At 39.0% G+C, this 13,087-nt stretch overlaps 1 protein-coding gene across 2 annotated transcripts in view; it reads left to right on the plus strand.

Moving 5' to 3' along the window:
• Positions 1–13,087, plus strand: part of SACS (sacsin molecular chaperone) — a 97,819-nt gene that overhangs the window by 71,586 nt on the left and 13,146 nt on the right. The gene's annotated exons all lie outside the window — the stretch shown is intronic.

Here is a 13,087-nt window from a genome sequence, read left to right on the forward strand (position 1 = left end):
GTTGCTTCCCATAAGGCATCTGAAGCCGTGAGATAGCTGTGAAATTGATTTTTTTGAGTTTTTGATTGTTTTATTGAGATACATTCAAATACCATATAATCATCCACAGTGTACAATTAACTGTTCACAGTACCATCACATAGTTATGCATTCATCATCCCAATCTAATTTTGAACATCCCACCCTATTGTTTATTTAGTTCTTGTCCCCATTTTTCCACACATCCATCCATATGTTGGATAAACGGAGTGCAATCCACAAGGTTTTGTGAGATGATTTTTTTCCCAACATCTAGGTTACTCATTTAACTGGGAATTGTAATACTCAAAATAGCTTTTCTTGGAGTTTAAGCACTGACTCCTGTAACCTTGGCATTCTTTGTTCCAAGTTTTTGGAAGTCCTTTATTTCTCAGAATTTTCTATTCTTGTTTAAACACTTTATATTGAAGAATAATGTACATACAGAAAAGTGTCCATGTCATATATGTAGGCCGAATGAAATTTTATGAACCGAACACACCCATGTGACCCAGATTGAAAGAAGCCTGCCAGCACCCCAGGAGCCTCCCTCATGCCCTTTCGCTGTCACACTCACCCCAGGGTGACCACCATCCTGACTCTTAACAGCAAGGATTAGTTTAGCCCGTTGCTATACTTTATATACAGGGAATTGTATGGTATGTCCTCTTTAGTGTCTGGTTTCCTTTACTTTCTATTATGTTTGTGAGGTTTCATCCATATCGTTGAATGTATTTGTAAATTTTTCTTTCTCATCCCTATAACTACATTGTGTGATGAAGTACTTTCTTTCTTTTTCTTCTTTCTACTTGTATTTTTCAAACTTTCTTTATGTGCGAAGGCACTTGTTCTACATAAAAATCGCGATCTGGGTAGCAATGGTATATTTCAAGTAAATACTATGGAGACAGTTTTTATCTATTCCCACAGTGACTTTAGGCTGTTGATCAGGGACAAAGATGCCCCCGTGTGGTCACAGAGGAAAATGCTGCAGTTTAAGTAAAATGAGGGGCTACAGCAACTAGTTAAGAATTCTGTTCACTCGAGGCTCAGATTTTCCATATGCTTCATCTTTTCCACACCTCGCAGTTTTGCTGTTATTGTCAGAGCTTAAAAGTGGGTGTGCTCACATGGTAAGCTTTCATTTCCATCAACAGAAGAGAGGTTTTATGTTTTAAGGAATATGTACCAAAGTGTTAAGCAGTTAACAGGTATCCATACAATGAGCTAAAACTGCAGCACAGAGATGCCAGTCCTGCCGGTGTGGGCAGCAGTGCACTGGCAAGGCTGGGGGTGAAGGAAGCAAACAGCCCAGCCAGAAGGCCCCACCTACAACAGGTCTGCACCCAGAGGAATGGATTCAGAGAATGTGGCCTTTTCTGGGGCGTAAAACAGCTCCAGACTGGCACACAGGGCTTGGATGACATCCTCAGAGCTCAGAGTACTTCTCTCAGTTGCCTCACTCGCTCTTTTCTGTCTCCTTAAATGAATCCAGGAGTTTTCTATGGCTGTTAGGAAAAGGCTAAATTCCTCTCTTCCGCAGGGAACTTGGTCATGCTGGACCTTCAGATCCGTGAGAATTTTTTCAGTCCATGTTGTCACAACTGTTATGCCATCCACTGCCTCAGAGCCCAAACGCAATGCTCTGAAGGATGATTCTTTTATCACAGACTCCAGCACCACAGATGTAATGCATTTTCTTGGCTTCTCCAATTTTCTTCGCTTACTTGGTGGTGATGGTAGTAAACATCATCATGCCAAAGCCTATCTCATTGTCCAAGCTTGACAGAGTTCAGTGTAGATGGCTTTAGGAGCGCCTTGAATGCAAAGCTCTTCCTTCAGAGGAGTCAGACTACATTTTTCTCCCAGCATGCAAATAGTTGTAAGCTGTCATGGATGATCCTTCGACAACCTCTGATTCACCCCCTTCTGCTGTGATCTCTGTGATACCTCCTGTGTTTATGAACTAGGTGGAGGCCTTCGAGGATTTCGAGAGTTTACTCCCTCACTCTTCCATTCAGATTTATCTGAATATGTTGCTTAAAATCTGGACATTCAGAAGCCAGATTTACAGTCGGGAGGTTTGTCCTTGTATCTGTCTCTGGTATGCATGAATTTACTCAGAGCCGTCCTCTGAGGTAGATGTTCCCAGCAGACCCTCTGCTGCGAGGGCCTGTGCAAATGAAGTCGAGCCACCTGCTGCAGGAAGCTCCTAGAAACACACGCCCCTGTTATGCTCCCGGCTGGCCACACTCTTGTCAGCACTTTCTTCCGAAGAGAGTATTTTTGTTGGTGGCAACTGGTTTCTGTGGGTGGGTATGGACACATCAGGTAGAAAGGGTGGAAGACCAACCGGAGTCATACTGTTTTTATTCAAGAATTTTCAAATACCCTGGTGTCAAGAGCATCTTCTACCATGTGTAAGTTGAACTTTGGCCCCTGTGTATTCTTTTATTTATTTATTTTTTTTTCATTTTTATTGAGATTGTTCAGATACCATACAATTATCCAAAGATCCAAAGTGTACAATCACTTGCCCCTGGGTACCCTCATACAGCTGTGCATCCATCACACTTAATTTTTGTTCAATTTGTAGAAACTTTCCATTACTCCAGACAAGAAATAAAGTGAAAGATGAAAAAAGAAAAAAAGAAAAGGAAACTCTAATCCTCCCCTATCCCTAACCAACCCCCCTCAATTGTTGACTCCTAGTATTGATATAGTACATTTGTTACTGTTTATGAAAAAATGTTGAAATACTACTAACTGTAGTATATAGTTTGTAATAGGTATATAGTTCTTCCCTATATGCCCCTCTATTATTAACTTCTAATTGTATTGTCATACGTTTGTTCTGGTTCATGGAAGTGGTTTCTAGTATTTGTACAGTTGATCATGGACATTGCCCACCATAGGATTCAGTTTTATACATTCCCATCCTTTGACCTCCAACTTTCCTTCTGGTGACATATATGACTCTGAGCTTCCCCTTTCCACCTCATTCACACACCATTCGGCACTGTTAGTTATTCTCACATCTTGCTACCGACACCCCTGTTCATTTCCAAACATTTAAGTTCATCCTAATTGAACATTCTGCTCATACTAAGCAACCACTCCCCATTCTTAAGCCTCGTCCTATATCTTGGTACCTTATATTTCATGTCTATGAGTTTACATATTATAATTAGTTCCTGTCAGTGAGACCCTGCAATAATTGTCCTAATGTGTCTGGCTTATTTCACTCAGTATATTGCCCTCGAGATTTTGTCATCAACCCATTTTTTTTTAATATGGTTTTGTTCACTCACCATACATTCCATCCCAAGTAAATAATCGATGGTTTTCTGCATGGTCATACATTTATGTGTTCACCACCTTCACCACTATCTATAAAGAGCATCTACATTTCTTCCACAAGGCAGGAGGGAGAGTCAAAGAAGGTAGAGAGGCAAAAGAAAGAGGAAAAAAAAATGACAGCTAGGAAGCAGCAAAAGGAAAAATAACCTTAAATCAAAGTAGAATAAAGAATCAGACAACACCACCAATGTCAAGTGTCTAACATGCCTCCCCTATCCCCCCCCCCATCTGCATTCACCTTGGTATATCGCCTTTGTTACATTAAAGGAAGCATAATACAATGATTCTATCAGTTACAGTCTCTAGTTTATGCTGATTGCATCCCTCCCCCAATGCCTCCCCATTTTTAACACCTTGCAAGGCTGACATTTGCTTGTTCTCCCTTGTAAAAGAACATATTTGTACATTTTATCACAATTGTTGAATACTCTAGATTTCACCAAGTTACACAGTCCCAGTCTTTATCTTTCCTCCTTTCTTGTGGTGTCTCACATGCTCCCCACCTTCCTCTCTCAACCGTATTCATAGTTACCTTTGTTCAGTGTACTTACATTGTTGTGCTACCATCTCCCAAAATTGTGTTCCAAACCACACAGTCCTGTCTTCTATCACCCTGTAGTGCTCCCTTTAGTATTTCCTGTAGGGCATGTGTCTTGTTCACAAAGTCTCTCATTGTTTGTCAGAAAATATTTTGAGCTCTCCCTCATATTTGAAGGACAGTTTTGCTGGATACAGGATTCTTGGTTGGCGGTTTTTCTCTTTCAGTATCTTAAATATATCACACCACTTCCTTCTTGCCTCCATGGTTTCTTCTGAGAGATCCGCACATAGTCTTATGAAGCTTCCTTTGTATATAATGGATCGCTTTTCTCTTGCTGCTTTCAGGATTCTCTCTGTCTTTGACATTTGATAATCTGATTATTAAGTGTCTTGGCGTAGGCCTATTCATATCTCTTCTGTTTGGAGTACGCTGTGCTTCTTGGATCTGTAATTTTATGTCTTTCATAAGAGATGGGAAATTTTCATTAATTATTTCCTCTATTACTGCTTCTGCCCCCTTTCCCTTCTCTTCTCCTTCTGGGACACCAATGATACGTACATTATTGTACTTTGTTTCATCCTTGAGTTCCCGGAGACGTTGCTCATATTTTTTCATTCTTTTCTCCATCTGCTCCTTTGCGTGTAGGCTTTCAGGTGTTTTGTTCTCCAGTTCATGGGTGTTTTCTTCTGCCTCTTGAGATCTGCTGTTGTATGTTTCCACTGTGTCTTTCATCTCTTGTGTTGTGCCTTTCATTTCCATAGATTCTTCTAGTTGTTTTTTTGAACTTTTGATTTCTGCCGTATACATGCCCAGTGCTTCCTTTACAGCCTCTATCTCTTTTGCAATATCTTCTCTAAACTTTTTGAACTGATTTAGCATTAGTTGTTTAAATTCCTGTATCTCAGTTGAAGTGTACGTTTGTTCCTTTGACTGGACCATAACTTTGTTTTTCTTAGTGTAGGTTGTAATTTTCTGTTGTCTAGGCATGGTTTCCTTGGTTATCCAAATCAGGTTTTCCCAGACCAGAACAGGCTTAGGTCCCAGAGGGAAGAAATACTCAGTATCTGGTTTCCCTGCGGGTGTGTCTTAGAAAATTGCTCCACCCTGTGATGCCTCAGGTCACTGTGCTTTTCTGCCCAGCAGGTGAGGCCTGTTAGCCTATAATTCTTGACTGGTGTGAGGCGGTATGGCTGTGTTCCCCCAGGCTCTGGGGTCTGGTTCTGAATGGAAAGGGCCCCACCCCTTTCCTCCTAGAGAAGACAGACCCCCCAGGTGGAGGTCATTAGCATTTCAGTGGTCTCACTCTCTGCTTGTGTTGTCTCCACCCTTCCCCCAGTCTCAGCCCTGGAAACTGAAAATAACTGGGGCTTTCTCCACTGAGCTAAAAAAGAAACAGATAGTCCGCTTCAGACCCAGTCCAAGGCGACCCTCCGGCTCTCCCAGGTCAGTTGTCACCCAAAGCCTCTGTCTGTTTTTGGGGCTGTGTACCTGTAGTGAGCAGTTCACACTCGCTACTTAAAACCCCAGTTGGAGCTCAGCTGAGCTATATTCGCTTGCTGGGAGAGAGCTTCTCTCTGGCACCACGAGGCTCCGCAGCTCGGGCTATGGGGGAGGGGGTCTCACGACTTGGTTCCGCAGGTTTTCCTTACAGATTTTATGCTGTGTTCTCGGGCATTCCTCCCAATTCAGGTTGGTGTATGATGAGTGGATGGTCTCGTTTGTCCCCCCGCAGTTATTCTGGATTATTTACTAGTTGTTTCTGGTTTTTTGTAGTTGTTCCAGGGGGACTACTTAGCTTCCACTCCTCTCTATGCCGCCATCTTGCCTGCGTCCCCTGTGTATTCTTCTTGTTGGCAAATTCAAAGCACCACTTTTCTGGGATAGCAAAGTAAATTGTTAATGATTTCTTTATGTTCTCGCATGTAGGTTTACTTAACTTCAGTAAGAAGTTTACGAGTTAGTTTTTAAAATTTTTCTGATGTTTATTTAATTGTATGAAACATTTACATAGTTTCAAAGTCAAAACTATAAAACAAAGTACACTCAAGAGAAGTCTAGTGTCCATCTTGTCACCACTGCCCATTGCCTCCACCTGCTGGTAACCATTTTTTGGTTTTGGTTTCTCTTTCCACTGTTTCTTTTTGAATATATTAGCAAAAGTGTTTATATGGATTCACGTTTTCCTCCTCGCCTTTCACAAAAGCTTTGCTTTGTGCCCTGCTTGTTCAGTATATATTCTGGACGTCCCTCTCTCTAAAGCAGTATGTAAAGTTTCCCCTCCTTCCTTTTCACAGATATATAGCACTAAGTGTGTGAGTATAACATAATTACCATGGTTTATTGTTTGAGTTGTTTCTACACTTTTTCAGATAATGCTGCGACGATGGTTTTTTGCATGTGCCATTTCTAAAAGTCAGTGTATATTTGGAATAGATTAGAAGTGGTATTGATGGGTCAAAGTGTAAATGCATCCACAGTTTTGCTGGATACCTCCATGTTCCCTTCCATGGGGGTTGTGCTCTGTTTGTCCCTGCCAGCAGTGGGAGAAGTTCTCCAGGGCCTTTGCCATCAGAGTATGTTTTGACTTTTGGATTTTTGCCAATCTGATAAGTGAGACATGATAAATCAGTGTGGTTTTAATTTACATTTGTCTTATTAGTCAGGGAATTGAGCATCTTTTCAATGTGTTTAAAGTCTGTTTGCATTTCTTCTTTCAGGGAGGGGTGAGCCCTGCTTATTTTCTATTGGGTTGTCTTTTGCTTTCCAATTCTTAGAAGCATTTACTCTTTGTGATTTAAGTTGCAAATATTTTCTTTTATATGGTGTCTTTTGACAGACAAAATTTTAAAAATTCTGTATGGTTAAGCATGTTAATCTTTTTCCTTTTTGCTCCAGATTTTGAGCCGTTATTGGGAAGGTTTTCTCCAGCCTGGAAATTTACTCTTTGTTTTCTGCTATTACTTGTATAGTTTCAGTTTTTAATCGACATGTTTGTTTCTGATCCATTTGGAAGTTATCCTGGTCTGTGGTTGCATATGCCCTACCATTTGTCCCAGCCACACTGAATTTAAGAGTTCTTCTTTTTCTCACTGATTTGAAATACCATTTTTATCATGTACTAAATTTGCATTTGTATATGGGTCTAGTTTTGTGCTTGCAGTCCAGTCCATTTTCCATTGGTCTGTGTACCAGTACCACATTGTTTTTATTACTGTTGCTTTTTGTATTTTCTGTTATTTGGTAGGGCTATCTCCTCCCTCCCCATTGCTTCAACTTGTTTCTCTAACTCTGGAGGGATGGGGGAGCCTGTTAGGTTTTTAGGAATCAATTACATTTATAAGTTAACATCTTTACAAAGTTGCGTCTTCCCACTTTGTGTGTCTTTTTTTTTTAATCTGTAAATTCTGATTCTTTATTTTGGGGTCATCTGGCAAACACCATTTTTTGTCATTGGTTCTTGGTTGATGTTCTTTGGAAGATTATACATATTACCCATAATGTGTGGCACAGTCCTCCCAAAAACTGTTAATTGCGGTCACATTTTTTTTCAACTGGATTTAAGTTTTGGGCTACTGTTCTCATAATTATTTAATAACCCTCATCTCTAACCTTTTCAATATTTTTAACTGGTCATATGGGTGATGGATAACTGACTTGTGGGTATCTTCCCTGTTCTAAACTATTTGTTTGAGACAAAAATTAGTTTTTGATATTACTTCATTGTCATTAACATTTTTAATGTTTTTGGGGCATTATAATATAGGAATTTATGGGGATACCAAAAGTGACACCACTTTTTCTTTTGTTGAGATCTGAGTCAGTGAAGATATAAGCAGGGAGGAGTCAAGCAGATAGACATAAAAAAAATCCCCTTATTAGCTGATAATGCTGAACTTAGAAAACATGGCTTATGGCTGGCAAATGGATTTCTAATACTGACCTCTGGAGTTAAATAGATTCACCCATAATCCAGTCACCAGCAGCAGTGGAAAACGAGGTTTCCTTACATGGAGCAGCCCTTATAAAATGTAGAACATGGAGCAGCAGACTATAATTCACTTGGCAGGATGTGCTGGTTCTCTTCCTAAATTTACCAGTTGAATAAGTCGTTCCGTTTTCTGGTGGAGTGAGGTGCATTGGGGGCATTAGTGAGTTTGGGTGGAAAGGCCAAGAGGATTATGTTTGTGAGCTCCCTTCATGTGGCAGGAAACATTACAAATATATAACATTTGATATTTTTGCTTGGAATAATATCTACTCAGTCTGTTTTTACTGACAGAGCACTGTGGATGTCTGTTTACTAGTCATCTGTAAAAAGTGATTGGCCAATCTAGAAAGTACTGCTGCATAAAGTTGAAACTTGATGTTTTATCTCTGCAGTAGGTACTTCTCTAATTTTACAGCACAAACAAAATAGGTCTCATTATTTGATCATTTTACCTTACACACATATTCCCTGTAATATAAGTTGCTGCTTGCATTTTCAGTGTTTGTGTCTGCTGTTTCTTTGTTAGCAAACACTTCTCACTCTCTCCCATTTGAGGGAAAACAAAAACAAACCTTGACTTTTATTTTCCATTTTGCGTTCTGCCATGGTCAGGGCTCTAGAAGGAGTAGCGTATGCCTCTTGCCTGTACTTCTTCATCATGCATTATCACTGCAAACGCTTTGGATTCCAACATCATTCCGCTAAAATTGTCTGGGTGAGGCTTAGTAATTTTTTTATTAAGTCCAGTGAACTTTTCCTCATTCTTTTTACCTTTGTACTCTTTATTGATCACTCCTCTTTGAAAGCCTTGGCTCTCAGTATCCTCTTGCTTCCAGGTCTGCTTTTCAGAATTACTTGGGAACGCCCGATTTGTTAATTCCTGTACTCTAGCAGTGAGTGACTGACAGAATGTTGGCTTCTAAGATAACTTGGAGGGTGTTAAGATTAGAAGAGCTCCAGTGCCTTTGGTAAATCAGTGATCTCTGAATTAGCTGCCAAGTTTAGCATAAAGTGCCCCAAACACAAACTTCTTAGAGTTATGGAGACCTACTTGCTCAAATAACTGACTTGCTTTGGGCAGAAGAGGGGTTAGATTTCTATGGAGCAATCTAAGTAGTTTTAATATTGGTGGTTACCATTCAAAAGCAATGGAAGAAATATGTGATAAAATCTCCCATTCTCTATCATGAAGTCAGAATTAAGTTATACTTATATTGTATACGTATGCTTAAACTCTTTAAAAATCAGATTTCTTCCCTTTCTTATCTAGAATATCTTTGAATAATATATGATAGCCTGTGCAAAGGGTCCACTGGTAGCTTGTCAAATGACTTTATGCAGATGATGTGGAATTTATGTCTATATCATAAAGTACCTACTCCTTTCTTTGCTCTCTTTCTGTATTATGTTATCTTTAAGTCTTGAATGTATATTCTGCTCTATTTGGAATTTTATTTATGGCTTTTCTTTACATAATGATGTGTAAAGATGGAATAGATTCATCAGGCAGCATTAAGATACAGAATAATTTCTTTAGCTATCATTGAAATGTGTGACAGTTCTGGCCTTTTCTAAGAATGGATTTAATTATATTCTAGCACAACAACTTCTCTGGGGATATTCAGGTAGGATAACTAAGTATTGTGTCATTTGAAGCCTGATGTTCTTGTTTATTTGGTTATTTGAATCCTGTTTTTCTAGTTACTAAGTAGCTAGAAATGTCAACAATTTTTTTCTGGTGGTAGTAACTATTAAAGGAGAGAGGAAACTACTATAGGCATCATTACAAATGCCACAATAAAGCCATATTTAGATGACTCAGACATTCATTACATTAAACATTTTGTCTCAAATGAAAAAAATTATTTTACAATTTGTATTTTAAGCTGGGACATTTAATGGGAAAGAGTCTAAGTGAATGCACCTCTATTGTAATATACACAGAAGTATCCAGATTTGAATGGATAGAGGGGAATAAGTTTCTGGGACAGGTGATGGTGGAGGCCACGGTGTTGACGTGTGGCTTGTGTGCTGAGGTGGTGGTGGAAGCAGGGAGTCCCCGGAATCGGCCCCCCGAGAGGTCAGTCCTGAGGCGCTGACGCAGCCTTCCTTAGACATGATCGGCTGACACCCTCCAGTGCCTGGTGTGCCATTTGACTAACTGCCGTCTTAAGTTCCTTTTTTAAATAAAAAGTTTTTGACTCAACTTGTGGCAGGTATTTTCCCCTAGTCCCAGTGTCACTTGGAAAGTTAGAGGATGCTCAGATTGTCTCCACAATTGTTTTTATGATGAATATTATTTTTGGAGTCAGTCTGTTCTTTGAAGCAGACCACACTTAGATTAAAAAGAATTTAGAAACCAACTCTTAGTGACAATGATTTATATAAATATTAAATTTTGTTTCCAACTTATATTAAAAGTGGCCTGTCATGCACAGCTACTATATTATTTTTTTTAAGGCCTGCCCAATTTATCTTATATTTTACAGGGTATAATCAAAGATTAAAGCACCATCTAAATATAATCAGGATGCAGAAATAACACCTCCACCTGAGCTGGAGTTACTGGTTGGTGACTTCCCTCCTGGGTGTTGGGTCTCCCGTTCGAATTGACAACCAGAGGAAGCTGCAGAGGCTGAGTGCTGGTTTCCAGGAAGACATCTGGTTACTGGTGCTACTTCTGTCTCCTTAGAGTGCATCAGTTTAGAGCAGGACATTCCCCTAGGTGGACCCCAGGCGAAGATCTTCACTGGCAGGCTGGCTTTCTTCTGTTTCTCTTTTTTCTCTCTCTTTTTTTTTCTTCCTCCTTTTTGCTTCTTTGAAGATATGACTCATCTCAAGTGCACCACGAAGTGGGCTTCTTTACAATGGTATTTACAAAGAGATTGGAGTATCTGTACACAGTGGAGTGTTGTTAGAGCTCATCTACCATCCCAGCTCCATGGCCACTTTCGATCCAAGAAAATGATAAAAACTCGAGAGTCTTTGAGGACGTCACAGTACTTCCATGGCAGGCGGCTGGGTGAGACGTGCAGAGTCAAACATAGTCAACTCCCAATTAATTATTGCATCCACGGACTGAAATTTATTGATTAAGTAAATTTTAAAATACCCAAGTTCACACTGCAGTATCCTATTTCCATCCCTGTTGTATAACTTTCTCAAGATTAGTACTAAATATAAAATAGTCTTTGAACAGAGATTCAGTGTCGAGGGGATTATTTTGAACAAAAAGGGATTGAACTGACCTATAGTCAACCAAAATCTACTCTTTGAAGAGTCCTTTCTAAATAAAAGGATCATATTTGATAATAGCTTCGATAAAGTCTTTATAGCACCAGGAACAATTTCAGTTCTTTAATCTCTTTTGACAGTGTTGACAGTTTTAAAGGTTAGGTCACAAAAACACAAGTTATTTATGAAAAGGCTGTAAAAATTGATCGGCCATCCAATTAGAGGTGCTTTACAATTTCGATGGTTTTCTAATGTAGGACATGAAGAGTACTTTTTTGTGTGTTAACATTTATACTTTAGATAGAAACTAAATGGCTTAAATACAAGACAAAATAGAAATCAGGACTTCAGATTGAACAGACAGATGTATTTAGAATTGTATCTTACTACATTTTCTCTCTCCTTTATTTTTCTATCATATTTCTTCAGTTGAGCATGTCCAGTGTGTTAGTTGCATGCTATTGCAGAATGTGTGTTTCATTGGCATTTTATTTATACATTAATATTACATATTTTTCCTGAAGGTAGGCATGTGTTTTATAAATTGTCAAATCTCATTCTAGAACATTAGTAGAATTATCTACAAAAATGCATGCTGCGTGGCAATTGTTAACATAGAACAGTGTGGTGTGCATATTTCATTTTTTGTTCTCTATTGAGTGTTGTGAGTTTTAATTTATAATTCTTTTTTCCTGTGTCTTTGGTATTATATCTTTGTTTTACTTATGATTTGAAAGTTCTATTTTAGTTAATTCAATCTAATAAGCATTTTTAAGGATATTGCTATAAAAATTAATTATAAAAATTGTATTTTATTGGGACTTATTGACTAAGGAGATTACACTAGTCAGACTGCTGACAAGATTTTATAATTTTAAAAATATTACTACTTGACTGTACCTAAATTATACAGTGTAGGAACTGTGAAAATATTCAGAATTTGGGTATTGACACTGTCCTAAAGTTGCAAAAATGTGTCTTTACTTAAAACTATAAAGCAGTAATTTAGAAAATCTCTTATTATGACATAATATATAGTTTTCTTGGTAAAAGGTAAAGTAATCTTCCTATCCTTTCTTAGTTAAAAAAAAGTGACAGCAAAAAGTTTTCAAGTGGCCTAAGGTGCCCCCCTTACAACTTTTCTGAAGTTAAAAGATGTTAGTTTTCCACAAGGTGGAGTTTAGTTCGAGGTGCCTTGTATTTGCCTATACGGGCAGGTACATACCTGTAGATATTGAGTAAATCTTTTCATTTTGTTCCTACTGATATTATAAATCAGAAACTCAGAATGCACTCAGAAATAAAATCGTATATTCTAGACCAGTGGTTGAAAAAACATGTCAGCAACAACCTTTTCTCCAAAACAAAATCTTGTTAGTCCCCCCAGTTTATCAAACGTACCGAGGTAGAGCTGCTCTGGCTCGGGCGACGGGCCCCCGTTCCCCTTGCCTGCCTCTGAAGCGTTTCTGCAGAAGCCTAGGGTCTGAAGAAGACACTTAATAACTGTACCAGTTCAAAACCACCTCAGGGAGGTTGTAAATATGCTGTGTATGTAGCTGTGTGTATAGAGCAGTCTCTAGATGTGGAACCTCACCTCACCCTTTTTCCAGACCAGAGATTTCAAGACCAGGAAAGAGGGCACAGTACCTAAATCGTACCCCCAGTTAGCGGCTGAGCCTCCTTGCCACCTGCCTTTGCAGGTGCTGGTCCACTGAGACGTGGAGTTCCACCCTCTTCCCTCTGCTTTCAGTGTCTCCTCTTTACGCCTGCAACCATGCAGCATCTTGAGACATTAAGAAGTGACCCAGAGTAGTCAAAAGAGAAATTCATATTGGGTTTGTTTATGAATAATTTACCTTTAAATAAAAAGGTATTTATATAGACTTTATCTGTATTTTCCTTTGGTGCTTTTGTTTGTAGATAAATAGGCACTAAAAATTATTTCC

The sequence above is a fragment of the Choloepus didactylus genome, chromosome 12, assembly GCF_015220235.1.
Source record: "Choloepus didactylus isolate mChoDid1 chromosome 12, mChoDid1.pri, whole genome shotgun sequence".
In the NCBI taxonomy this organism is placed as follows: Eukaryota; Metazoa; Chordata; class Mammalia; order Pilosa; family Megalonychidae; genus Choloepus; species Choloepus didactylus.